This window comes from Anabrus simplex, chromosome 1 (genome assembly GCF_040414725.1).
Source record: "Anabrus simplex isolate iqAnaSimp1 chromosome 1, ASM4041472v1, whole genome shotgun sequence".
NCBI lineage: Eukaryota > Metazoa > Arthropoda > Insecta > Orthoptera > Tettigoniidae > Anabrus > Anabrus simplex.
The window spans coordinates 577,187,053-577,211,036 of NC_090265.1; the positions used below are offsets into that span (position 1 = coordinate 577,187,053).

General features: G+C 39.0%; 1 long non-coding RNA gene across 2 annotated transcripts in view; it reads left to right on the top strand.

Annotated features, from left to right (window-relative positions):
• The window catches only part of LOC136870315 (uncharacterized), a 36,095-nt gene extending 15,091 nt beyond the window's left edge, over positions 1-21,004 (top strand). Inside the window, exon 4 of one of the 2 annotated variants that reach the window (XR_011018017.1) lies at positions 20,926-21,004. This is a non-coding gene — a long non-coding RNA (uncharacterized lncRNA). Of the gene's footprint in view, positions 1-16,442; positions 16,632-20,925 lie in introns of those variants that run through there. The other variant, XR_010859755.2, reaches the window with a different exon arrangement.
• The last annotated feature ends 2,980 nt before the right edge of the window (positions 21,005-23,984 follow it).

Consider the following 23,984-nt stretch of genomic DNA (forward strand, 5'->3'; position numbering starts at 1 on the left):
GTGCAATTCCCTTCCTGCGATATGTTATTTCCTACTTTGACTTTCTGAACCCTTGAATTTAGAAATGTTTTTACCCAACGTGTAACCCTTACGTCCAATCCTATTCCCTCCAATTTCTTTAATAATATTCCATGTTCCACTCTATCAAAGGCTTTGGAAAGATCTATGGCTATGCAATCTAACTGGCCTCCTGAATCCAACTGATCTGATATGTCCTGCTGAAATCCCACCAGTCGTGCCTCACAAGAAAATTTCTTTCTAAATCCATACTGGCTCCTCTTGAACCAATTTTTATCATCACATATCCCTCTGATCTACTTTGATATTAAACTCTCCAGTATTTTAGAAACTATACTGGTCAGGCTGATTGGTCTGTAGTTCTCTGGTTTCCTTTTATCACCCTTTCCTTTATAAATTGGTATTATAGATTCCTTCCATTCCTTTGGTATTACACTATTATTTATGACATAGTCAAACAGAAATTTTAAATAAGGCACTATGTACCACCCCATTGCCTTTAACACCTCCCCAGTAATTTGATCATTTCCTGCTGCTTTTCCTTGCTGAAGCAGTTGGATTTCTCTGAAAATATCTTCATTTGTGAATGAGAAGTTTCTTGTTTCTATCTGTCTCTCTATCTTCTGTTTTGGTTTCCAACTCCTGACAATCATCTACTGAATCTCTGAATTCCCTACTAAAGAGGTTTGCTTTCTCAGTATCTGTTAAATTGTGTTCATCCCCTTCTCCCACCATTGTAGGAATTTGGATTCCTTTTCCTTTTTGATTCTTGATATATGAATACAGCTTTTTCCATTTCTCTTTGTGGTTATTACCCTCTTGAATTATGCCATTCATATAATTCTTTTGCTTCCTTTTTCACTCTATTCATTTCCCTCATTAGCTGTTTTCTACTTTCTCTACTCTCCCTACCTTCTTTGATTTTCCTGTTTACTATTCTACATTTTCTTTTTAATTTTCTTATTTCCCTTTTAACATACCCTCCCTCAATGCCGATAGACTTAAACGGCATCCGGAGTGTCACTATTCATGTTTTCCCCCGAAAATTTTCAATTTGACACTAACATTAGTCGTTTCGATTATCTCTTCATGTCGCTCACTCCCAACCATAGGGGTGTCTTTCCCCGACAGTATTTTACTCCAGACAGTAAGTCATGTGTACCAAGTTTGGTTGAGAGCTATGCTGCCACACACAAAAATGTTCTTTTTCATCCCTTCTCATCCCTAATGCCGATGGTGGCTGAACTTGGACTTAAATGTCAACCGGAGTGTCACTATTCATCTCAGCGACCCTGAAAACTGTGGATTCAGCACTGAAATAAGCCGTTTTCGGTTATCTCTACATGTCACTTATCCCCAGGGATAAAATATGTGTACCAAGCCTGATTGAAATTTCAAGCTTGCCTCTAGTCGCCTATCATTTGTTAATCATTTATAGTTGGGCCCACGAGAGTTGAAGTCTGATGTTTAGCGCCACCGGCGAAGAAACAGTTGACTAACTCTGCTCGAAAATGGTCCGTTGCTATGGCAACGATAAGAGATGCCACATTTAATGAAGCTATCGCCATGTGGGTTGGCTTGCTCTCAGCCGCTTTTGTGATATTATTCGGAGTAATACTGTGTTAATTGTTGCTGGTTTATTTAATAATTTAAGTGTTTGTTTCCTGAATATTATTTTCGTTAGTTAATTTCTTTGTAAGTAAATCAGTGGCCAGTTGTATAGTTCTATCGTCTATTTAACATGTGCATTTGTTGAGGTTATTGTCAGTTTAGTGACTTATCGGCAATGACGTGTTCTATCTTAAATGCCGAAATTATTAGCATGAGCTTAGGAATGGATCAAAGGTTATTCATTGCATTAGGCCACATAGTTCATACAATATTCAGCCTGTATGAAAGGGTGATATGCCGCAGATGGAAGTAACTATGACAACGCAGCGTACTTTGTAGTTACTGCTTTCGCCGCTCAAATGTCACACTTCAACTCTTGTGGGCCCAACTGTAGCTTTGCCGATATCCTTACGTGGAGCTCCTTAAATGATGTCCGATGAATCTCCAGCAGGTAATTTCGGAGAGAACAAATAAAAACGAATGAAGTAAATTGGTGTATTATAACGGCCGGACGGACTGGATAAGAGCTATTTTTAGGAAACTGCTATATATTTTAAAAAAAGTGAATAGTAGGCCTATGGTCGTTAAATGTTCCTATCCCAGTTTCCCCTCGCTTACGACTAGCCTGTGCTGTGAAGGAACTGTGATATAGTATTAATCCTCTTTGGTATTAAGTTGAATTAGGGACGATAAACGACGAGTTCTGTATTCACGAGAACAACAAAAATTAATGGAAGAGAATCCTTATAAATTGCTCTAGATCGAATTTTCCAGGAACTACAAAGTATAGAGCCGGGCTCAGTGACTCAGACAGTTGAGGTGTTGGCCGTCTGACCCCAACTTGGCAAATTATTGCTTAAAACATTATGTCGAAAGACATTCGGTACCGTACTTAATGTCGGTAGATTTACTGGCAAGTAAAAATTCTTGCGGACAAAATTTCGGCACCTCGGCGTCTCCGAAAACCATAAAAAATGAGTTAGTGGGACGTATTGCAAATAACATTATTTCAAAAGTATAGAAAGGCGAAGCTTAATTTAATTTCGTGTGACTGTTGCTAGAATCATTCAGCCCTTGTAAGACAGACTGACCGTCGAGGGTGGGTTGCATGAGCCAAGGCAAGGCCCGGCCCAGGGGGCAATAGTTACAGTGTGATCATGATCTCGTGAGTTATTATTGTAACGTTACAGCACTTCTGGCAGTTTTATGGAAATACAAAATATATAAATTGCAATAATAAACATAATTTATATTATCCATGTGAAGTGTAAAGATGAACTGATTTCATGAAACATATACAAGTAGAAGTAATGAAACAGTTAAACTTGCTGCATAATTTATTTAATTCGTGTCAGAGTGTTGAAAAACGTAAAATACAAGTAAGGTATTATATACAAACAAAACAAAGTACATCTTATGTCACAAACATGTTTCACACAAAGTCCGCCCAGAAATGGGCAACAGCAATTCCCTCTTCAGTGGCTTGAGTCAAGTCTTGAAGTGTATAACGAACAGGGCAGGACTGACAGTCATAAAGGTGTTGGGTAGTTTGTTGCTCCCCACAATCGCAGAAGTCTGACTGATCTGTCAAATAACCCCATCTTTTTAAGCTTGTCCTTGGATTTACCTACTTCACTCCTCAAACGAGTCAGTGCCTTCCAGGTTGGCCATTCCAAATGATGACCAGGGGGTGGAGATTCAGAAGGCAATATCCAGTCAGAAAGATGCTCCATTTTTGCTTGCCACATATCACAATGTGTTGTTCTTGTTGGTCTATCCAGAGCCTTGGAGACACTGAGGAAACTGTTCTTGGACTTCAATCATCCTGGGTGGAGGTCAATGTACAAATACCGAATGGGTGTTTGTGAGATCCACCTGTGACTTCTCTTGCCTTGCAAACACTTCTTGCCGAATGTCTGGAGGAGCAATAACAGCCAAGCAGTAAATTGTCAGTGGGAGTAGGTTTCAAACACCCAGTAATTATTCTGCATTTTCATTAAGGGCTGTATCCACCCGGTTCGTATGGGCTGAGCTGAAGCAGACAGGACGTGCATACTCGGAACAAGAGCTGAGGTTCTTAACACAGTTGGAGCCAAGTTTATGGAAGATGGTATTTCGACTTAAAAAACAAATGAAGGTATTTGTTAATCCACTTATATGTGGTTACAAATACATACTAACACTTAACACTTTTGGGACATGTTTTGCCCTTTTTTATAGGGCATCTTCAGTCTTAATACAGTTTTAAAATTATTACACATAATAGGCCTATTCAAAAAGAAGCTAGAAAATTAGCCTTGTAACCTTATCACTTAATATATTGGTACACATAATGTGAAAATGGAATACATTTGATAAAATCATGGTAAAACGTCTATGGTTATTTTAAAATCATTTGGTCCGAGACTAAAACTTCTTCTTATATAAATTTTGAAGTTCTAATAAAATGGTTCAGTTCAATTTGTCTTATTTCTCCTAATGGGATAGTACATTTTTTCTCTAACAAAATAAAAGCAATATCACAAACACAGAAAAATATGTCTTGCAAAAGACTTGGTCAAGGTCACTGCTTTTGTCATTAATGTGAAGGTAGTATAAAACACTCAGAGTAGTTGTAAATAATGTGGAAACTGAAGCCTCGGTATACGATCCTGAGAGATGTGCAACGTCCTGCAGGCATAATTTTGTAGAGCACCCATGCCAAGAGATTTCAATAGTCTACTGGAATAATTTTTCTCTGTCAGGAGAAGGAAAGAAAATCTTAAAAAAGTGGGAAACAAAAAGAGAGAGTTCTTCTATTTGACTATATTAGACTTGCGTGTTTGTTATAGACAGTTACCCAGTACCTTCTGTTATATCAGTTAGCACTCTTCTGTTGGCTCTGTTTCTCGTATTGTATCTGTGCTGCAGGGGTTTTAGTAAACTCGGGGGGGTTGAGGAGTGTGGAAGGGAGGAGGGGATGGGTGGAGCTATCTGTCTTAAGGCTGACGAAGGGGCGGAGTTCTCAAGTTGAATGGAAGCGGGCCTACTAGTTGGGAGAGATAGAAGGAGCTTTAGAGCTTACAAGAATTATACATATTAGGGATCCTAACTCTATCTGAACTAACCGTATTTAATAATCTAGTTCAGGGCCTCTCAAACGCGCAAAATCTCATGCGAGCATACAGCAGCGCAGCGTTCGTGTGCACAGTGCATCAGTCCCGCTCGGATCGCCTTGGACCAACGCTTCGTCTCTGGGCTACTCGGCTATGCTCGGCTATGGAGCAAGTGAGGAAGAGGGAGACAGCGCTATTGCTCCAAATCGGGGAGTGGGGACATGCACTCTTGTCAACCAAGCAAAGTCATCTTTTGCACCGTGCACAGTGCATGCACCAGGCGCATGCACTCTGAGAGGCCCTGATCTAGGTGTTGAATATTCATGTAATATACTTTTAATGTCTGTGACATCGTGAAGATTCTGATCTTTATAAACGTCTGATCTAAATAGATATATAGACTTTCTAGCTCACCTAACATTCTTCATTTTTCTACATTCCTAATTATTGCTAGATCCTTTTCTATAGATTCAAATCGGTGACCAGTCTTCCTCATATGCGAGCATATCGCTGAGTACTTCCTATGTTTTTCCATGTCAACATGTTCCATATATCTTGTCATAAAGCTCCTTCCAGTCTGTCCAACATATGAATAATTACACTGTGAACATTTTAGTCTATATACTTCCGATCCCAAATAACCATTTTTGTCATAATTAACTTTATTATGGTTAAAGAATGTGGACTGGTTTGTGTTAGTGGTTCTAGTGGTTCTAAATGCTATATTAAAATTATGTTTCTTGAATACGTTAGCGTTCTGGTGAATAGCGTGGTTGTTACAAGTGAATGTAGTATACTCAGTATTTTTGGTTTTGTCTGGTATCAAATTTGTGGACATCTTGTTCTTAATTTTATTGAGCAGTTGATTGACCATTTCTACTTTGAAGCCATTAAGTCTAGCACGGTTCTTAATATAATTTAATTCGATCTTCAAGTTCTTGGGCGACGGAGGAATTCTAAGCGCTCTGTATATTAGACTATGGAAAGTTGCCTGTTTTTGTGAACTAGGGTGTAATGAAGAATTGTTTACAGTTGTAGAGGATTGTATTGGCTTTCTAAAGATTTGGAAACCGAAGGTGTTATCTCTATGCGTGGCCGTTATATCTAGAAAATTCAATGCACTATTGATCTCGTTCTCCTTAGTAAATTTCAAATTAAGTTTGATTTTATTTAATTTATCCAAAACGTCCTTGCTATTGGTGACTTCTTTGTTTATAATTACAAATGTATCATTTACGTATCTTAACTATAAATCATTTACTTTAATTTTTGCCTTTATTTCATAGTGCTCTATTTCATCCATGAATATGTCAACCAAAAGGACGGAGTATGCTACATTCACTTATAATAAACCAGCTGTTCACCAGATCGCCAACGTATTCAAGAAACATAACTTTAATATAGCATTTAGAGCCACAAACATACCCCAGTCCATATTCTTTAACCATAATAAAGTTAGACAAAAATCGTTATTTGGGATCGGGAGTATATAGACTAAAATGTTCAGTGTAATAATTCATATGTTGGACAGACTGGAAGGAGCTTTATGACAAAATATGTATGGAACATGTTTACACGGAAAAACATATAAAGTATTCAGCGATGAGCTTGCATACGAGGGAGACTGGTCACCGATTTGAATCTATAGAAAAGGATCTAGCAATAATTAAGAATATAGAAAAAGGAAGAATGTTAAACAAGCTAGAAAGCATATAGATCTATTTAGATCAGACGTTCAATAAAGATCAGAATCTTAATGATATCACAGACATTAAAAGTATATTGCATGAATTAACACCTAGATTATTAAATATGGTTAGTTCAGATAAAGTTAGGATCCCTAATATTATATAATTCTTTATGCTCTAAAGCTCATTCCATCTGAGTAGTAGGCCGGCTTCCATCAAAATAACTCCGCCCCTTCGTCAGCCTTGGCACAGCTTCACCAATCCCCTCCTCCCTTCCACACTCCTCAACCCCTTCCCCTCCCCGTTCACTACCGCCTCTGCATGAGAAACAGAGCCAACAGAAGAGTGTTTACTGATATAATGGAAGGTAGTGGGTAACTGTTTGTTATAAACACATAAGTCCTCACTCTAATATAGTCAAATAGAAGAACTCTCTCTTTTTGTTTACCAGTTTTTTAAGATTTTCTTTCCTTCTCCTTACAGAGAATAATTATTCCAGTAGACTATTGAAATCTCTTGGCATGGGTGCTCTACAAAATTATGCCTGCAGGACATTCCACATTTCTCACGATCGTATACCAAGGCTTAAGTTTCCACATTATTTAAAACTACCCTTTGAGTGTTTTACTACCTTCACATTAATGACAAAAGCAGCGACCTTGACCACGTCTTTTGCAAGACATATTTTTCTGTGTTTGTGATATTGCTTTTATTTTGTTAGAGAAAAAATGTACTATCGCATTAGGAGAAATAAGACAAATTGAACTGAAGCATTTTATAAGAATTTCAAAATTTATATAAGAAGAAGTTTTAGTCTCGTACCAAATGATTTTAAAATGACCATAGACGTTTTACCATGATTTTATCAAATGTATTCCATTTTCACATTATGTGTACCAATATTTTAAGTGATAAGGTTACAAGGCTAACTTTCTAGCTTCTTTTTTAATATTATGTGTAATATTTCTAAGATTGTATTAAGGCTGAAGATGCTCTATAAAAAAGGGGCAAGACACGTCCCGAAAGTGTTAAGTGTTAGTATGTATTTGTAACCACATGCCATAACAACTTTCAATACGGATTAATCATGAGGTTTATAACATGTAATAGGATGTTATTTTATCATTGCACTGGACCACTAAACCTAGGTCATTGGCATAAATGAAGCTTATTGTATAGGAAGGCCTTGGCTGGTCATTTGTGTAGATGTTAATGAGGATTGGCGAGAGGACACTGCCCTGGGGAAGTTCGATCCCTCCACCGACTGTACTTTCCTTGAAACTCTTCAAAGAACCGGCGGTTCTGCAGGAGAGTTTCAACATTCTTCGTGAAACCATAGTCTCTGGTGAGGTTGGTGAGCAAAGTTCTATGATGTACTATGCTGTACGCTGCTGTAAGGTCCACGAATACCACTCCTGTGATTTTACATCTTTCAAACCCATCCTCTATGTGCCGAGTTAAATTGAGCACCTGTGATGTGCAGTTCCTTCCAGATCTGAAGCCCACCTGTTCTGGAATAAGATGTTGATGTACTTTAGATGTTTGGGGCTCAAGTAAGATCCTCTCAAATATCTTACATAGGTGACAAAGTAATGATATTTGCCTGTAGCTCTTGGGATCTAATGGATCCTAACCTGGTTTCAAAGTAGTTATCACTCGAGACTTCCTCCACACCTAAGGTATCTGTTTACTCTGCAGGCAATTGTTTAGAAAATCAACAACCTACTTCCTTGCTCTGGAACCAAAATGTTTTATTTGTTCTACTCTCATATCATATGTATACCTTTATTAGTGTACATGATTTATGAATATTATTAACCTTTTCTTATCGAAATGTATTGTACATGAACAGAAAATATAATCTATGCGATTTAAGAAAGTACTGGTACCTATTAGTCCATGTATTTACACTAGAAGCTCAAAACTTTAGCAAATTATTGCTTACAACATTATGTCAAAAGACATTTGAACGGGAAAGACCTCATCTGCACATTTTTCTAAAAATAATCGTAGGACTTGAAGAATTAAGTGACAATGATATGAGTCAAAATATGTGATTTGGCCTCCTATTTCACCAACATGCAAAAATTATACGCTTTAATAGTAGTAAATAAAATATATTTAGGCTATAGTTTGTTGTTTGAGTCATCAATCCATAGACTGGTTTGAAACAGCATTCTTCTGTAACACCACATTTCAAAAGCTTCTATTCTCTTCCTTTCCGAGCTAGTTATCGTCCATGTTTCACTTCCATATAATGCCATGCTCCACACGAAAGTCTTTAAAAACATCTTTCTAATTCCTACATCAATGTTTGAGTTGAACAAATAACAAATTTCTTTTCTTAACCGTAGACCGGGCGCGCGGTTGATTTTGTCAACCAGTTACGTTTTCAGTCGTTTACAGGCTTCCAATCACATAAACATATCATTTAACGGCATTTTATCTTTTGTTTCAATGTTATTCTCCAAATGAAATTAAAAACGTATATTGGTGATTAATATGAATGTACAGTGGAGAAAACAAGGAACGACCGGAGAGGGTTTCCAAGCTTTTCGGGAAATTAGAATAGAGGGATCAGCAGTTACAACATTTTTATTAGAATTTCAAAAAAATAACAATAAATAATTCGAATAATTTTGAACATTAGCAATAACTTTAAAGGTCAGAACAGTGTCCACATATCCGCGAACCAGAAAAAGGCCACCGGATGTGCACAAGATAATGAATATAAATAAGACTGCTGTCTTATGAAATCGGAGAAAAATTCAGAGTATCTGAAATAATTACATATATTAAGTTTGAAGGCTAGTCCAATATTTACTTAAATAGTCATGACTATATATTAAAGCTATCAAGAATTGTGAAAAAGTGGTCTTCAAGACCAATAAATTAACAAAGATTCTAAATTTAAGCAAGATTTTACACCACCATATCCATATTATCCACAAGGAAGTGATGTTTAAAATAAATGGTTTCCAAATATGAGACCAGCAATTAAAGAGTACCACACTACAGTGCTATTGGAATTCTTGAAAGGCAAACCAGCTGCATAATACTACCTTGAGAAATAAGCATGGCTGGCCAAAGTAGTACAAAATTCATGAGTTTGGATCACAGCTTCGGGCAAAATACAAAGTCCAGGCTATGATAACTATAATTCCATAGAAAATTAAACGCGCCGGTTATGCCAGCTTCAAGCTTCAGTAGTGCAGAAATAGCGCTCGTTTTGACATGCCGCAGATCGAATAAGCAAGCCAGGCCCGGGGTATACGGTCTTTAGCAAGGTGAAGCGAGACACGTCAACAAGCTGCCACCTTCAGTGTGTGCGGCAAAGTTCAGCCTGGATGGAAAGAGCTCATACAGACTGCCGTGGAGCAGCGATTATGGTGAAATCTTGTTGAGAGTGAGGGCTGCATTCCTGTAGAACTGGATTGAGGTATCCCTTAAATAGCGCTGTAGAAGTTTCCAGATAGGATGCAATATAGTGCTGTAAGACTAACGAAAATAATTACAAACCAGTACATGAAAATCTTAACAAAAAATACAAAATAGTGAGGGAAGTGGAGTCCAGAAAGAATATATGAAAAATTTCCAATTAAGTAATATAACAAAGGCTAAAACAAATAACAAAAAATGACCAATGAGAAGACAGAAAAGCGCGGAAGAATACACTGTCAGTACCAATCAAAAAGAAAGTTGCCGGTGACTTAAACAGTCATGTCAAGGTGATGCAACCAATCAATAAGCAAGAAAGAATGACGTAAGGCAGCGAAGAGGGGAAAGAAAAATAGGCAAGCAGTGTTTGTGTAACCTGTGACATGATTGCACGTCAAAGGAAACTTATAAATTAACGAAAAGTAACCAGACCAAAACAATTAAGGTAAGAACAACATATAACATAAATTCAGACAAATAAGAGAGGTACCGAAAATAGTAAAAATTACCAACAAATCGTACGTTCATGGACGCATGAACCGTACGGTGATCCTTCCTTGTGGTGGTCAGATGAGGTCAACCGAAAACTTGAAGAGTATGCCTGCCCTTACGTTTATAACAAGCTTCTTGCAGCACATTTGTTTACCTGCCTTCGCTACCCATCTTAACTGCCGCCGCTACTGCCTGTCGCCACTCAGTTGTCTGCTATGTCACGTTTACACGTCATTATGATGGTTGGAAATTCTAAGTTCCCAAGGAGGGAATTAGATATTTTTCCACCAATAGAGCATGTCAAAAAACAGATCAGATGTAAGGCTTTTCAGGTGTTTGCTCTATTAACTAGTGTTTCGTCTTAGGTCTGACACTAGACTCATCAGAGTGGGATGTGTCAGACTTTGGACATTTGACATTAAAAATTTCTCTATGGTATTTTTTATCCATTGCTATGTGGTCTATTTGAAACCCACCCAGTTTAACATTAGGGCATTTCCAGGTCATTAATTTGTGTGGTTTTCTCTTAAATCTTGTGGTTTCACAGTCTGTGCAAAGCTCAATATTTGACCATTTCTATTTGTCAATTTGTGTGCTGGCCATTTACCTACCACTGTGCGATATTTTCTCTCTTGTCCAGTTTTCACATTGAAGTTTCCAACCATAATTTTAACATGGTTGTCAGGGATATTTGAAATCAGTTGGTCAAGCTCCTCCCAAGACATTTATTTTTCATCTTTATTTGTCCTGTTTTCTTCATTTGTTGGGGCATGGACATTAATCAGTGTATATATTTTGTTCTCTACTCTAATCGTTAAGGTTGCAGTTCTTGATGAGTTCGATGAGAAGTCCTCCACCGTATCTAATATGCTAGTATGAACCAGGAATCCCATTCCAAATTGGGGAACATTTTTCATTACTCTCTTTCCTGGAGGTTCTTTGTAAAGACGATATCACCCAGATTCAAATGGGTCCGAAGTTCTTATAGGGCTGTGATTAGAATCCTGTGTTGATCCATGACATCATTTAAGTGTTTCAACTTCCCAACTTTAATTACTGAATTGATGTTTAATGTTGCAAAGAAAGAGAAATTTCCTGGTTTACTGAATTTAAGTCTGTGTCTGTATGCGTGGTTCATCCGTTGGGCTTTCAGGCGCTCCGACTCGCCATGATCTTCTATGTGACACCCCATCGTATCCGAATGGTGTCTTTGCTTGGGTCTAGAATGTTGGGTGTCCAAGCCGGTGGATTCTTTCATTAGAAGACTCTCCATGATAAGTTGATTGTCTGATCATTGATCTGACCATGGTCAAGAGTTACAATCCCAGATGTGATCTGGGAAGGTGATTCATCCTAGTTGTTCAGGACTGTGAGTAGGCATTTCCTCCATATCCCTCAAACATTATGGTTTTCCCGCCAATACTTGGGTGGCTGATTGCAGTGGTTTCCCACTGGGCGGTGGGGTCGCCACATCCCTACGCCATGATGCTAACCTTTATATTATTAATCTATAGTTGCATGTTAGTCCTGCTGGCATTCTCTGCTGGTAATGACTGTTGTTCATTTGGTATTTAAGGCTGGTATCACTGTTCGAACTAACTTAGGAGATATCTTTCGTTCGTATGAATATTATACCTCTTTGGTGCTTTAAGTTGTTTCTAAATATATGGAAATTTATACTTGTTGTTTCACTATTTGATGCCCTTTCCTCTGGGTTCCCATCGGCTTTTCTGATTTTGCCCCGAATATATTATTACCGGTATTAATTTGCCTGTGTTACCCTCCCCTCCCTTTACCTAATTCTAGCACTAGATTATTGCAACACTGGGTGTTTACTTGTGTACTGTGGTCCCTTGTCCTCTTCTCTAGCTGGGGTTTAGTCTTGTTTGACCTTGTGTTAGCCCTTCTTGCTTGGATTTGACTCTACCTTATGTTGTCCAAATCCAGTTACCTTAGTCACTTCCTCTGTTCCTTTCTTATTTATATTTATTTCTCCTCATAAGACCGCATGCTTAGTACAGTATGGTAACAGAGCATTTGACTCTATCGTTTCTTAATACTATTGTATGCCTTATTTATTTCTGGCGCTATATTACAATTCCACTGCTTCGTTTCACTTGTTACATGGAGCATCATGTTACCTTACCTTTGTTCTGCTAGGCAGTACATTTTGCAAACCTCACTATGGAATATTTTTCTGATAAATTCTCAACATACCACTGTGATATTTCAATGGACCCTTTTCATGTTCCCCCTAATGTGTCTTCTCCAAACTCTCCAATTCTTTGCAACTGCAATTGGTACTTGTTCATATTTTAAAGAAGAGTTTGGATCAAGTTCCTTAACTGAATTAGACTTGCCCTAAGGAATTAACCCTATGGTTGTTCATAAGTAGAATTTTTTTAAAAACATCCTTCACTCCATTTTCTCAATTACTTTCTCTCTTGTATTCTAAAACCTCAGGATATTTCAGTAATTTTCGGTTAACACATGACCCACTTTACTGATTGGATGCAATTTCATTCTGTTTTGCCATATGAAATTCGTCAGCAATTAAGCCTTATTTTCATTCCGACGAATCTATAGTATGCAAACCTTTTCTTGAGCCCTGAGCTCCATAGTGCTGAATGGAAACTAGCGCTCAAGAAAAGGTTTGTGTGCTATACATACGCTTTTTAGATTCTCTTACTGGTTTATTTGATGTTCTTGCAATTGCCCAGCATCTGCAAGAACTTATTTCTTTGGTACGTTTCTATGCTGCCCCACCCTTTTGGCAATTAATCCACCTCTTCACCCCTCCCACTACTATTGCTCATTTATATAATATAGCTCAACTGGATACCTTAAACACTTACAGTAATGCATCGTACTATGCTTTGGTTCCCCTTCCCGCTTCTCCCTCTCCACCTACTCACACTCAACACTTGTATAATCAATGAATTTTCTGCTGTCTTGTTATTGTGCCATGGTATCGGACACATTGCACGTACCTGTCCCACTCCACATTCAGGAAATGCCCATCCCATTCCTCAGTAGGCAGGTCATGGCAGACTGGGATAAATCTGCCACATACTTCCTCCATTTTATCTTCTAATTCGAAGTCAACTGAGCTCGATAGCTGCAGTCGCTTAAGTGCAGCCAGTATCCAGTATTCGGGAGATAGTAGGTTCGAACCCCACTGTCGGCAGCCCCGAAAATGGTTTTCCATGGTTTCCCATTTTCACACCAGGCAAATGCTGGGGCTGTACCTTAATTAAGGCCACGACCGCTTCCTTCCCGCTCCTAGCCCTTTCCTGTCTCATCGTCGCCGTAAGACCTATCTGTGTCAGTGCGACGTAAAACAACTAGCAAAAAAAAAAAAAAATCGAAGTTACATAATGCCTACATTCTTTCTTAGTGAATGAAGCACCTTCCTTACCTTTGTTGGATTCTGGTGCCTCTACTTCCCTATTAGTCTTCCTTTCAACTACTACTAAAACTGCGCCCCCAGCTTGAGCCGTATCGTTCTACCCTCCAATGTAATTCTATATCTCAGCATCCCCTGCACATTATAGGCCACACTAAACTTACTATCAAATTTTCTAAGTTCTCATTGTCCTTCCCCTTTCATGTGGTTCAAGATCTTCCTATCCATGTTATATTGGGCTATGAATTTTTTTTCCCATACAGGGTTGATACTGAATACTAAAAACTTTTGTGTTTCCTCTCTCCTTTTTTGGACCAAACCGCATGCATTCTGTTAATTAATCCATATGAATATTCCACTTAAGATTATTTCCCTAGTTCCCATCTATATGCCCTACTTCTCAGCAGCATGTGTTTACTTCCTTGAAATCAAAATTTTCTTATGTTATTACGGATCATCTTTGATATGCCACTAATTACGAGGCTCATAGCAATCTTTTGGACACTACCCCGCCTCCCACCTCTCTCCGTATCGTCTTAGTCCACCTAAGATTAAACCTTTGGACCAACACATTAAAGAAATGCTTTGACGGTACTATTGTTCCTTCATTCTCCAATTATATCTCCCCAGGATTTCTTGTTGACATACTGGATCATTCTACACGTCCTGTTGATTGATTACTGTAGATTGAATTCTAGGATTCACTAAGATTCCTATGAAAGCTTTCCACTGTCTTGCCAAACTTAAATATTTTTCAATTTTTGGTCTTAATTCTGCCTATTATCAAATACCTTTTAGATGCTGCTAGTCCTAAGCTCACTGCTGTAATTACTGCTAATGGTCTATTTCAGTTAAACAAACTCCCCTTTGGATTAAATTTACGGTCTCAACTATTGATGCAATGACTTGTATATTCCCTCTTTGCTGACATAAAATATCAATATCTTTATCCGTATTTGATGAAATCCTTGTGTTTAGTCCTAATTACGACCCCCATATTGCCAATCTCACTGAAGTTCTTTCTAGGTTGCGCGCTGCCAGTCTTAACCATCAATTCCTCCAAGATTTCCTTGCTCAGACATCAGTTACGTTTCTAGCACATATTATTTCCTCTCAGGGTATTTATGTCAATCCTGATCGCACTGCTGCCATTACCCAAATTTTGCCTCCTAAGAACATAAATCAACTGTGTACATTATTATAAAAGGAGACCATACCTAAAAGATTCATCCCAACATTATCTCACATTGCCAAATCCTTGAACTATCTGAAGCAGAAAGATGTCAGATTCTTATGGACTGACTAACAGCAAACTTTCCTTACCTTCAAATCCTGTCTCACACGTGCTCCTATTTTGCAGTTTCCATATTTCTCATTGCCATTTGAAGTCCATACTGATGTCTCCAATCTTGCTGTTTGTGGTGTAATGAAATTGTCGGGGGTATCCCTTTGCCCATTGCCTATTTTACCAGACTTCTTTCTGCTACTGAGTGTAAAACTCTAGCTCTTGACTACCTTGGAACAGTTTTCTGAATATTTAGAACACAAAGAACTTGTTGTAAAACCGATTACCAAGCCCTTTCTCGGCTACTGAAAAATGCTCCCAAAATTGGAAAAACTGGCAGATGGTTATGTCTTTCTTGATTTAAATTTTCCCTTTAATTCATTTCTAGTGCTGATAACTGTGTTGCCAATGTCCTGTCTCATTTATCTGATGTGCCCCTCATTCTGACGTCTCTTCTCCGGAAAGTGACGAGCTGTCATCTTCTTCTTCTTTCCCTTCTCCGGTTAAATTAGCATATTCCTTAATTGACTTTCCATTATCATTCCAATCCTGCCAGTCTCGTCAATTACTTGATGACTTTTGCAACTAAACAAAACTTTTATGAGATCACTTTTACTGTGGTCCCTTTACCTTATTGAAATGTCTGTTAAAGGTCTTTTAAGCCTACCCCTAAACCTATTGCTACAGTAGTAATCCCTACATTTCTTCATCAACCTATGATATTGTCCTATTACCATTCTCCTCCTAATGAGGGACCCTTAGGGATTGGCGAAACCTATGCTCGTATCGCCTCGCTTTACTTTTGGCCCCAGATGCGTAAGTGTGTATGTCAGTATGTCTCATCTTGTGAGCCCTGCCAGAAAGCAAAACCTTTAAATTTAAAGTCATCTGGTTTGCACTCTTGCTTCCCCTTTACTTACCCTACTCAAACCTTTTTTATTGATCTTGTAGGCCCCATAGTTTGTTCGTTCATCTAGGGGTAATACCCACATTCTTACCTTATTAGACGGCTTCTCTAAATTCTTGGTCATAGTCCCATTTTTATCAACTTCTGATAGTGCATCAATATTTACTTCTAGAGCCTTTTTCAGTATGTTTTGAATTAGACATTAAACAAATCACTATTTCTCCATATTACCCCCAGACGTTTTGCATATATTTACCGTTCTCCCTCCACTGTACCTCTTGGAGGGAGGAAGACTTCCCCATGTTTTGCCTAAGTTTGTCTGATGGGATTTTGTTTTATTTTTAGGATTCTTCCTCTTTGTTTTGTGGCTGGAAAAAAAAACCCCTAATTTTACTTGTAAAATATATATTGTACTATTCACCATTTTTATTGGACCAGTCCATTCTCCCTTTCTCTGCTGTTTTCTGTCCACTCATGGTTGCCGTTTGTTTTTTTGTTGTAGAGTTTGCTTCTCATTGCGGTCTCTACAATCAACTCTCCAGCGTGATGGCGCCTTCATCACTTTGGCCGTGGTGGCTCACTCTTCTCCATCCTTTGGATTCCTTGGAGCGAGGAAAGATATAAAGACCTCCTTGCATCTACCAGCACATTTGTTTACCTGCCTTCGCTACCCATCTTGCTCCGCTGCTCGCGCCTGTTGCCACTCAGCTGTCTGCTAGGTCACATAATGACATAAACATGACTGTTTACGCTTGAGCTTTCGCTGCCTCATCTCTAGCACCTTCCATCTGCTTTGCTACATATTTAGGCCCTCATCCTATAAACTGTAGCCTACTTTCGACCGTGGGGGAAACCAAGCCCCTCAGGCCCCTATACAGGTAACATCTTGGGGCTTTGATACTGTGCTTTGGATTAACACCGGTGCTATTTTGATTTTTCTCTAGCCATGAACTAGACATTTTGAACTGTGCCAATGCCGGACACAAGAATAAGAAATGTGCTCTACCTATGGAAATTGCTTCTTTGTTAATGGCGAGTGTGCTATGTTTTAGGCTGACATTTCTCTTTTATATGAGGCTAGCTTTAATAAATATTGCTAATGATCCATTCTCGTCCTATCCATCCATTCCCTACTCCCCCTTTTCTCTCTCTCTTTAATGCTAACCTTTATACTGTTAATGTCTAGTTGCATGTTAGTCCTACTGGCATTGACTGTTATCTGTTCGAACAAACTTATGAGATACTAAGTTATGAATTTCATTATGGTCTGTATTGACAATTGATCACTATCAAAGGTTACAGAAAGGTCTACCCATTCAGTACCATGAGCTTAATATGTCCGAATCCAGTTATCTTTGTCACTTCCGCTGCTCGTTTCTTATATATTTATTTCTCCTTATAATACTGCATGCTCAGTACATGTTCACATGCAGTCCATCATCAGATCTCTGTCATATCCGAATTCCCCACAATGAGGTGCCTTTCAATTTCTGTCACGTGCTGATAACAGTATGTGGTATCTCAGTCTCCTTCAAACCATTCACTTAATATCTGATGCTATTCACATCCCTTATGTATTCTACCAGGCCTGGTAACAACACTAATGCACTCTCGCCGTTCTACTTGTCGCAGAGAGTTGCAAGTCTAATCATTTACATACCCACCAGTGGTGTGGACGTATACGAAGTTACATTGACATCTGTCCATTTCTTCTGGGTGCATCACTTGTGTTGCCAGGCAGTGTATTAACCACGACCTCCTTCAACACAATGAAAAAAAACTGATAAGAACTAATTATGCATGAAGGGATGTTTTATTTAATTAAGACAAGGCTGTTTTTCCTCTATTTCATCAGTGAAATTCCAGGAATTAGCAGCCTACTTTCCTAATTGGGTTGTAGGTAGACAAAGCCATGGCTGGATATACAGGGTGCGGCAGAAATACCTGACGAATTTCAAACATAAATAACTTTGCAATGCAACAAGCCATTTGCATCACATACACACTAGGTTTTGAAAATAATGTCATCCAAATGCGACCGTCCTGTTCAGTGCAACTCTGAAGCCTCTCCCTGAAGTTCTGCATGACTTGCGGTATTGCCTCAGTTTCACGGATGGCAGCTTTCAGGTTATGTAGTGTTCGCGGCTTACGTTGGAAGAAGTGATCCTCCAAATATCCCCAAAGAAAGAAATCTCATGGGGTGAGGTCAGGGGAATGGGTTGGCCACGGAACATCGCCCCGTAAGGAGATGAGACGTTCTGGAAACATTTCTCTGAGGCACCATCCTGTTGGAACCACACAGCAGGATTCCCTAAGTCGGTGAGTGTCGGCTGCAGGAAGTTGTGCAACAGCTGTATGCAATGATCCGATGTTACTGTTACAGTTCTGTCCCCCCTCTTCAAAAACGTAAGGGCCTACAATTCCGAAATTAGCAATAGCGCACCAAACAGTAAGATTCTCTCTGTGGAGAGGTCGCTCATGGATCTTTCGAGGATTGGTTGCGGGCCAGTACAGAATTTTTTTTGTATTAACGTAGCCTGACAAATAAAAGTGCGCTTCATCACTTGCCAGAACACACTGGTGTCAGCTGCTACAACTTCCACCTCACAACATGCTCTGCGGCTGGCCCAATCACATTCACTGTGTTTCTGAACACCCACCATTTTGTATGGATGAAACTTCATGTCTGCATGTAAAATCTTCCTCATGGTGAGATCTGAGAATCCCATAGCACTTGAATGCCTATGCACCGAAAGTTGAGGAGAATGCGTAATGGCGTGTCTCACTGCACAGACGGTTTCTGGTGTTTGGATGCTATGAGGCTTACCAGGTGGCTTTGTTTTCACACTGTGCACCCATAATAGAATGGTGTTCCTGCTCGGAACTTTCCCATGTCGACCTAAGCCAAAGTGTCTGAGAAAAAAAAGCTGTGTTGTGGTAACAGTCGGCATTTATGAAATAAGTATCAATCGCAAAACCTCAGTGTTCACCACTCCACACCATGCTAGTGACTGGCTGGCACAAACGAGATGATGCGCGTGTTCTCCAAGGCCAAGACTGCCTGCACCACCACAATAACATCTGATTAAAAGCTGTGGCCACTACGACCTTTAGTTTGCTCCAATGTACCATATGTGACATAAATGGCAAACCCTACTCTTTTAAACTGCGCAACAAAATTGTGAATGGCTTGTTGCGTTGCTAAGTTATTTACGTCTGAAACTTGTCAGGTATTTATGAACGTACTATGCACCTGTCAGACAGGGTATCTGGCAATAACTACCACAGCCCAACTTTTTGAATATGGCACGAGTCATACGCATTTCCACCATTTATGTTATCTGAAATACATGCCAATGGTGATATCTACGCTCAAGATACAGAATACTTTCAAAATATTCAATTATGTCATGTATTAATTTATATAATATTCCTTTAAATGGAAATATCAGTTAATTTACATATTTCATGCCCCCATTGGAGCACTTAAATTAAACCATAAGTTCTCAAAGCATTAATTGGGAACTAAGCTGTCATCTTCATTCTGACCTGCCTGCCCTTTTCTTATCAGGTATGACACTGTAAGAAAGTAAACACTTTGTCTTAAATATACTTTTCCCTTCACAATTTGTTGCAATAGCCTGGTTTCATCTAATCTTGATTGGACAGAAAAATTCAATGATAACTTTATTTTCTGAAGCCTGTCCATAACATGTGACCTGCTTAATGGTTCTTTGTGTGCAAAAAGGTCATCATACAATTGCAGTACATGAATAGTAGTTTCACAATTTCTTATGCAGGCGGCAATCAATGGCAGCTGCCAATACTTCCACGAAACTACACCACAAATTCCAGAGTCATATTTTCCACTAATAAATTTTAGCTGTCTCTTTGTTTATGGTGATATCCTGGGCTTATCTTTCCATAATTTTCACAAGAGCTCTTGAAAAGTCAATCAATGATATGAATCCAATTATCAGTTTATAAACTCTGGTTTGGAACATGAACAAAACTGGTTTTAATGGAAATCAGAATTCGAAAAGTAATAAAACAAGGTATTTCCTATTAATGTGGTGTACTGTTAACAAGACCAGAGTCATAATCAATGCTGCGTGGAATAGACCCTGATAGGACTAGGCAAGTACTTTTCAGTCTCCTGATGCAGTGAGAAATAAAGATTTCTCTCAATATTTCCAATATCACTTAAAACTTGTACTCAGAGAACTGATGTAGGTGGTACACACAGAAAGTTTCCTATCGTGCAATCTGGACAGAATATTTTTGTGACTTGGAGGATTTTCTACAAAGACTAATCCATTTTCATTGCCCTTGCTCTCAATGGCAACCAAATCTGTCGTGCTGAAGAATACATAGCAGTGAAGTTTTCATTGTATAATTGCTAGACCCTGCAGTGTGCTGAAACTTATCTCAGAAATTTGCAAACCAGTACACCTGAAAAAGAAAGGAGTCACTATCTGACATACAGAGTCTACAAGTCAACTCACACATATCAATCGAGGGCTGGAAGTTCCTGATGGATTCATAAATTACTCCACTCATTAACTTTTTGCAAGGGATGTGTACAACTCCTTCGTCTTAACATAGTGTTCAGGGCTGCTGACAGCATGTATCTGATCTAATTTTAAAATGTAAGAGACCAATCACACTCACAGTGAAGAGGAAATGCAAATCCATGTTTCCAGTGTAAAATGATAATGAGGATTGATACAGATGGTCCCATTGTTTGAACATACAATAACAAAGTGTCATATTTCATATGGTACATCAATGAAATTTTCAGCCACTAGTAGGCCTGACGTAAGGTATCTGCATTACAGTCACTGAAATGAAAGTGAGGAATATTGAAACCTCTATTGTACAGGACAAGGTTAAGGAGTGTTGTATACTATGTCTTGTTTTCAGAGAGCAATTTATTCTCCATGTACTAAGTGGTATTTCTAATGAAATATTCTTCTATGTTACAGGAGAACATGCCAGCCTTGAGGAGTTGTGCGGTACAAAGCAGAAATTTCCAATAAGTTATTGATACAACATAATATGAGCTGTAAATAATTGTATACAGACAGTGCAATAAAAGAAATCAACACCAATATCCTGAGTCGTTGTTTTTTAACAATCCCTGGGAAGCTCCTGTAAGGGAATACCAATGACGCTATATATTTTGCTAGGTTTGATGAGAAAAAGGATGCGAACATTCGCGAAAAACTGTAATAAGTCCTAGGGGATGTGGAGAATAGGGAAAACCAATAATATACTAAGAAGCTTGTTAGCACAGCTGCATTCTTACATGGGTTTTTCTCTTTCCTGTATTGTGGAAAAACATTTGAAACCCGGTGTACAATTTGTAAGCCCATCTGAGCAGTTATATCTAATCTATTATTAAAATTTATGTCACAAAGGAATACTGGCTCTGCAGTGTAGCGTGCCTACCTCTTGCCCTGAGGCCCCGGGTTTGATTCCCAGCCAGGTCAGGGATTTTTACCTGCACCTGAGGGCTGGTTTGAGATCCACTCAGCCTACGTGATTACAAACCAAGATTAACAGCCGAGAGGATCCATCGTGCTGACCACACGACACCTAGCAGTCTGCATGCCTTCAGGCTGAGCAGCGGTCGCTTGGTAGGTCTTGGGGCTGTTGTGCCATGGGGTTTTGTTTTAAATGAATACCACTTTTGATTTCCCTGGAATCATCATCTGTTCAAAGCAAATAAGTCAAAGGGTATTGACACACATTCAACCTGAAATCTGCCTTTAAACACACTTAAAATTGTTGCCATGGTTTATATGTCATAAAAACACGTTAAAATTTAAAGAACATCCTAGGATCCAGGTCACAAATAATTAGCATGCATTTGTACAATGTTGAGCAGATTTCTTTTATACATGATCTTAAAACTTCAGGTTGAGGAATGCTATGAAGTGCTTATGTTGTTGCTGTGGATATTAAAAAAACGTTCATATATACATGGTCAAATTGTCAATGAAAAATAAACATGTATAAAAATTGACAATCTTGTGAAAGTGCCGATGTTAAACAATTTGCAGTAAAGGTAGTTTGCCGAGGAGTTGTCGGAACATCCTTTCTTGTTGTGTAACAGCTGCTGTATGTTGAAAATGTCACTGTTATTGTTGAAGGTAAAAAGTTAAATAACTTTACGGCCTTGGTTGTATGGCACAGTAGTCGTGAAAGGGTGGATGTTACCTTACTCCTCGCTCTCGTTACCCTGCCGCTAGGAAAGCACCTCCAGCTTTCCTCTGCTCAGTAACAAACAAGTGAAGGATGTTCTCCCAACTCCTCGGCAAACTGCCTTAACATCAATTTTGATACATGTTTATTTTTCATTGACAATTTGACCACAAATATATGAACACGTTTTAATATCCACAGGAACAACATAAGCACTTCATAGCATTCCTCAACTTCATATATAAAAATTCAGCTCAACATTGTATACACACACACACACACTCCATTTATTTGTGACCTGGATCCTAGGACGTTCCTTAAATTTTAACGTGTTTTTATGACATATAAACCATGGCAACAATTTTAAGTGTGTTTAAAGGCAGATTTCAGGTTGAATGTGTGTCAATACCCTTTTGATTTATTTATTTGCTTTGAACATATGATGATTCCAGGAGAATCAAAACCGGTATTCATTTGATAAATACTTACATAATATATGAAGCATTGAATGGTGGAACATCACTCAATTGATTCCTATTATATACATCAAAACATCGACACTAAAATGAAAGTTACAAATTATGAAATCAGAAATGTTGAAACTTGGAGCTCTGCACCATTTCATACGTAGTCCAGATACGAGGGTTGGAACTTAAATAGTGCAACACTGCTGTGGAGACGCTATGCAACGGAATCTAATATTGTCGCTGATAGCACACGTTGGTTACATACCTACCTTACCTCAGAGTAAATGGACTTGGCCTTCTCACATCACCTGCGTGCGCACAAGTGAAAGAAACACAGTCACCTGTAAGCTAGCGGTCTAATGTAACGTTGTCACTCTGTTTGGAAAACATAAACAATCGAGTTGGATCAAGATTGAACATGCCAGAGGTCGTACAGCACGACAGTGTCAGCAAGGACTTCAAGAGGCTTGTGGGGAATCTGCATTGCCTTACAGAACAGTGGCACGTTGGGTAAAAGCCTTCAATGATGGTCGTCAAACTGTGGTGGACATTCATCAGGCAGGTCGTCCTACGAGCGTCAGTGAAGAAGTGCATGCTCTTGCCGCGTTACTGGACAGTGATTGAAACCAGGTGATTCGTGAGCTCGCCCAAGAAACTGGATTAGTGCATACGACTGTGCTTCACCTCCTGAAGGAACGCCTGGGCATGCGAAAAATTGCATCACGATGCATTCCGCATGATTTGACGGAAATGCACAAATGGTTGGGTTACAACACTTCTAAGATGCATTTGGAGTGCTATGAGCATGAAGGAGATACTTTCTTACACCGTATCATAACCCTGGATGAAACATGGGCCAAATCGTATGAGCCAAAACCGAAACGCCAATCAAACGAATGGCATCATTATGGGTCACCACGAAAGTCGAAAGTTCATCAGAGCCCTAGTAGGGTGAAAGTTATGGTGATCCTCGTGTACGACTGTAATGGTGTTATCCTAACGCATTACATTCCTCCATGGCAGACCATCAATGCACAGTATTACTGTTTGTTTTTGGTGCACCACCCGCGACCAGCTTTGAGAAAGAAGCGGCAACACTTTCTGCAGAATCCACCCATCATTTTGCACGACATTTCATGGGCGCATACAGCACAAGCTGTAGCTCATTTGTTTGGTTGATGAGACTGGGAAGTACTGTACCATCCACCATACTCCCCGGACTTAAGTCCTTGTGACTTTCATTTGATTCCAAAGATGAAGGAACCACTTTGTGGCATTCGCTGCAGAGATTCGACCGCTCCATTCACACCATCAACAGAACAGGCTCTGCTACAGGTATATGACTTCCACATCGCTGGCAACGGTTATAC